Below are 6000 nucleotides of genomic sequence, written 5' to 3' on the forward strand. Positions count from 1 at the left end.
CTTTGCCTTACAAATATAGCAGACATGCTTGTGGCAAGAGTGTTTGCTAAAGCTGCAAGCTGGGAGAGAGTTTTGGAGACTGAGGAGAGCACAGGACTTCTTTTACCCCGTGGCCATGGGAATATGCCATGTGGCTGATCACAGACAAGCAGGTTTGATCAGCAAGCTCTCGGCAAGCTGTTCTTCAGCTCTCCACACACCACCAGCTGCTTGCAGACATAAAAAAGGGAAGTATTGACAGTGGGTAATACAAAGCACATCTATTGTTTTCGAAATGCCAAATGAAAGCACTTGTTTTCCTTCAAAATGCATTTCTGCACTCGGTGCACCTTCTACTGAGATATACAGCTGCAAAGAGTCTTCATCCTCTGTGTGACCTGCAGAAGGGTGAGAAACTATTACCCTTGTACTGAAGCCTTGTGTACCTCGTCAGTGAGGGCACAGCAGCCTCCCAGCCTGGAGGCCCCTGCGCTCCCTCCACTACGCCAGCCCACGGAGCCGCACCAAGCCAGGGGAAGGTGACCCTCTTTCCTGTCAGTTTTGTGGCAGGAGGATGCACTGCCCTCACACGCCGAGAGGCTCCGGGTATGGGTCTGCCAAGAAGTGGGTGTCTGTATCTGTGCAGTGCAGACAGGGTCTGCTTCGAGGCCTCCGCCTGTCAAGACAGTCTGATAGGAAAAAGGTCCTCAGATACCCGCCCAGAACTCGCCTTACACTAACCAAGGAAAACACACGTAATTAAATTAAGGCACTTTGTTTTTATATCAGTACAATTTATAAAGATACCAGTGTGACAGTTTCTAGGCACAGATATAGCCTTCATATTTTTCCTGGATGTAGCACATTGTTTTCTCAGCCAGAAAGCTGCACTAGGGAGACTCCTGGGCACAGAGTAACGCTTCAGGCCATCTTCCTTGGTAACGAGAAGGGGTGGTATCTGCCCTTAACTTGTGTTTCTAGCTAATTAAATTCAGCAAGAGTGCCTTCTTTAACCAAAGACAGTCACATGGAAGTATTTGGAGTGGGGAACGCTGATACCTGATGCAAAAGTTCACACCAGCTGTCATGCCTTTCAAAAATGATAAAACATTCAATCAAGCTGTAAGCTGGACCATTCTGTTTTGACAGCGTATTTCCTGTATCCAGAGTCTCCTGGTGTAACGGGGGACATTTTCAGCTCAGAGCCAGTTCTCTTTGGGTGTGGGTGACTTTATGAGTGCGGTTACACGCTGATGCGATGTGATGAGATGTGGCTGAGAGCAAGGTGTAGCTCTGCTGCCATTTGCAGATGACCGTGACACTTGCAAGACATTGCTGTGGGGGCAGAGATTGCTGTCAATGGTCTCCAAACCTCCTACCTTGATACCATAAGAGGCTCTTCCCTTCCCACGCTTTTCCCAGTGACACTACATGCTGTCTTGTTCTGTCCCCTATGCTTTCCAGTGGCTTTTCTTTTTTTCTTTTTTTTTTTTTTTTCTTCCCTGGAGAAGATGCAGAAATGAAGAACAAAAATCAAGCGATAACAGCCTGACCAGTTTCAGGTTGTACCCACAGCCACAGGGGTGGGAAGTCCATTGCGGGGTAGCGAATGAAGCAGGAAGGTAGACTGAGGCTGATGCACTGCAAGCATAAAACATGTCCAGAGGTCAGGCACCTTGAAGTTTCCTCTCCAGATCCTTGGTCCCCTAAAAAGAAGGTGATTTTCATTTTTTCTCAAGTAAACAGCTCAGGATCTACACGCAGCATTTCCCTGAGCTTCCTACACTCTGCGGGACAGCTATTGCACTGAGTTAGGTTCAGAGTGGGTAAGGCCAAGTTTGGGGCCGAAAACGCTGAAGAACTAGAAAAGGGTGTTCCAGCTTCCCAGTGCCTTGGAAGAAGGTGGTTGCAGCTGGCTGGGTTGTCCATCATGTACCACAAGGAGATGATCCTGGGAACAGTGAAGCACCCTCTCCAGTGGCACATGTGAAAAGGCTGCTATAGTGGGCGTGTGAAAACAGCATCCCTGAATCCAGGGAAGTATCTGCATGAAGCAGGAGGAGCAGCACTCCATTGAGGCTGGGGGGCAACACACATGGCCTCGAAGCCCTGGAAGGAATTTCTCCTTCAGAACAACCACGTGTACCATGGGTCAAGCCTCCAGAGGGTGCCCCTCTCCAGGTGAAGACAGACCTTTCTCCCCGGTATGCAGGGAATTAGGTGCTCCCTCACCCTCAGAAAGGGAAACATCCTTTTCGCTGAAAGACAGAGGCTTGGGCATTATCTGGTGCCTGCAGGCAGCTGCCAGCTGAAGTGCTGAGTCTGAGCCTGGACCGGCAACAGAAATGGCCCTGAACAAAGGCAGAATTATTGCTGATGTCATTCATAAATTATCATCTTTGATGCTTAACACAATTAAACATGCTGTAAATTAAATTAATATTTGTTCGTGGATTCATAAAATGCAATCATTGTCAATTAGGGATTATAGCAACAACCCACAGGGGATGCAGAACAAATGGGAATTGGCTTTAGTTTTTAATTTAGGGGCAGACTGCCATGCCCTTGTTCACAATGAAATAGTGATTAACTTTACAAAGATAATGTGCTTTTATTAGCCCAAAAGGATCTTTGGAGTGGAGGCCTTGCAATCAGCCTGGCCTTGATATTTACTGAAAATAGAATTATTTCATTTAGTCCTTGAAAGATCAGCAACTGGGAAATTGTGCTTGATTTCTTTTGCTACTGAGAATGAGCTGACCCAGTCGTGATTTGGGCTGGTCAGGGTTAATGTTATTGGTTGCACTGGGATTGAGCCTCTGACGGATGTCCTATCTATACGGCCTTAAGAAAAGAAAGGGCAGCAACAGTTATTTTGAGACAACCAGCTTTCTCATAAAATAAAACTGGATGAGCCCAATAAATGAATTTCACTTAATTTACAACCTCCTACACTTGCCCGCCAGAGCATACTGTGATATCCTTTTGCTGCGAACTATGTTGTACAAAATTTAATCGTTTCTGCTGAGTTGAAAAACTAATAAAAATAATTCAGGTACACATTTTGTGTAATGTTTTCTGAATCAACTGACCTGGGCATGTTGTCATACAATTGTAGTCACTGAAAAACTAAGGTCAGGATGAAAAAACTACAGACTAGGGGTAGAAGAGGAGACTGTCACAGTATTATCTTTAGACTTTTTGTCATTGAGCCGCTTGAAGCCACTGGCTTACTTTAGGAAAAAAGAACCTCCTAACAGCAAAGTCCCAATGATCTCAGATCGAGTTTACATTGAGAAAAAGCAGAGCATTTGACTTTCCTCTTAGAGTTCAACATCACACACATGCAGTCATCCATCTGTTTCCTTAACTAGCTTTTAGCTTGGAAAACAGAAGTAGTGAACTGAATTTTGTCAAAGACTACAGACTATAGACTATTAATACAGACGATTTTGTCAAAGATTATAGAGCGTTGTGTACTAAACAGTAAATATTTGCTGTGGCATTCCAATATCTGTTTTGGCTTAAAAGAGTAAAAGAGAGTATTTGAGTAGAGACCAAGGCCCATGGTCTTGATGGGAAATACAATTTCACCTGTGAACTGGGTTGCTACTTTGGCCATGGGCCAGAGAAGGCCAAGGAGCAATGCGAGAAGGTAAAATTTTCAACCCCCCCCTCCGAAAACAAAGCAGCCTCTGGTGCTTCAAATGAGCGTCTAGTACGCCCACCTAACTTATGAAGCACCCAGTAATTTTGACAGCTGTGACCCTGAGCCTCCCTGGGACATCATGCTGTCTCCTTAAGCCGTGAGTCCAGAGACATTAGCTTGGGAATAAATTTCACATTTTACAGGCTGTCTGAGCTGGGCTGGACTTATCCTTAACAGAGTCCGAGCTGAGGAAAAGGAGATCAGATATTTGAACCTCTGCAGACCTATTCATTGGCTTTCATTGGAAACACTTTTGAAAAATATAACCATTTCATGGCATGCTCTCAGAAAATAATACAAATTGGAGTTTTGTTTTATTGTGAAAACAGATTGCATTAGGAAAGGAAACGTAGCTAAAGCTCTTTATGCCTCTTGTGCCTTACATATAGGCACATAGGGTGGGCCTTTGGTTTGAGACTATTTTCTCCTCCCTACACATTCCCTCTAGTGGCTGCGTTAATCCAGGGTTAGTGAAGAGTTACTGTCCGTCTGAGTGGATTGGAACCTCCTGCATTAAAACTCGTATTTGAGAGCCTTATAAAAATGTCATATTGCATGCTCATCCTATATCCGGATCCTAAAAGGCAGCCATTTGTGGAACTTGAAATTCATTAAAAAGTCAATATGTCCTCATTCATATCCTTAGTTGTTGAGAAAAAGATGTGTGAGGCACATTCTGAGTTTTGGGGCTTTTTTTTGCTTTAAGTCAATTTACTGGGACCATGATGAAACCCATCACTCGTACCCCATCCATCCCATCATCATCAAAGTATTCATTTGGTCTTCTCTAATTGGGATCAAATTTTTAACAACGAATTTGTACCTACGTGAAGATAAACTCTTTAGCTCTGCATTTAATTTTTCTCTGTGTTTCCAAAGAACTGAAAATTTGATTCTTCTTTTTATGCTTCTTGCAGATAATTTGATACATAGTATTTTAGAACATTTCTTTTGTATTTACATTTTGGCACAAGTACATCATATTGTTACATTGTTCACAGCCTTTCTATTGTCATTGCCAACTTCTTTTGGGGAAAATCAAAGAAAAGCTGAGACAAGATATATCAAGCCACAGTCATTTGGCTGCCTAATATTTTATTGCTCCCTTCTTTCTTATTGGTTTCCAGTTCTCAGTCTTGTCATTCAGTTCTTCTAAATAAACCATTTTTCTTGCTTGTTTAGTAAATAATTTTACAAACAGAGCTGTGTGAGGACATGCATCATACTTTTCTTCAAGTCACACAAGTTAAAACACTCTACAAAGCCATGCCATGGTTGACTAATGTTTGGAATGTTTCCTTTTTATGATGGCATATTCTAAAAAGAAAAATGAGGTGACTTTGACTGAGATTTCTTAAAAACAATTTTAAAAAGGATACTGATAATGTAACCAGTTTGGGATTCTAGGACTTTGATTGCTGAAGCCTCCGGCCTCTAGAGAGACTCAGAAGAAATGAATGCAGTTGCCCTTGCACATCTATTTTCTCCAAATGGTCTTACCAATAATTATTTTTCTGTGTGTATTTTTCGAAAAACAATCAGATCTCGGGGAAAGAAATTGCTTATTCACCCATGTGTCCAACCCGCAGCTCTTGCAGCAGTCTTTCTGTTCTCAGGACTTTCACTTCACTTAAAGAGAGTCTCTGCTATGGCTTGGCTTTTGTACATTGTTTCACCATAACACTCAGCAGAGCATAGCTTCTTTTCTAAGGAGCAGTTAATTTCCACCTGTGCTCCCTATACTGAGTAGTCAAAGCCCACTCAAACTTACCCTAAAGATATACGGTCTGGTACTTCAGAGGAAAAGAAAAACCCCTACAGTGAGGGGTATCTCTTCAGAAATTTAGGGTGAAGCCATATGAGATGTGGTGAGCCAACCAAGGAGCTCGTGGCAGCCCAAAGGTTTTGCTCCCTCCTGCCGTCTCCTTTGCCCCCCTTTTTAACTGGGCGCTCCTGTACCAGACAAGTTAGCTCAGCTATTTCTCTGCGTTATGAAGGCTTTCTGCCTCCGACTCCCCAGAGGCTCACAAAAGGTCCAGACACGCAGGGTAATTTTGGGGCAGCGATCCAATGGAGAATCAAAAGGCCTTTGCCATCAGTCAAGTGCTATCACGGATCTGCTGGTTTGTGATTCCCGAAGAGGCAGGAGGGCACCATCAGGCTTCTCTGGTACCTCTTGATGGCAGTTGAACAGTGGGTGCAAGCTGGCTTCAGGTGTTAAATAAATAAGACTAAATTGGACACAATTCTGAAGATTTTATATAGGCAAAGCTCACTTTTGAATCAAGCTGTTCATGCAGTCTACATAAATA

The sequence above is a fragment of the Rissa tridactyla genome, chromosome 5, assembly GCF_028500815.1.
Source record: "Rissa tridactyla isolate bRisTri1 chromosome 5, bRisTri1.patW.cur.20221130, whole genome shotgun sequence".
NCBI classification, from domain to species: domain Eukaryota; kingdom Metazoa; phylum Chordata; class Aves; order Charadriiformes; family Laridae; genus Rissa; species Rissa tridactyla.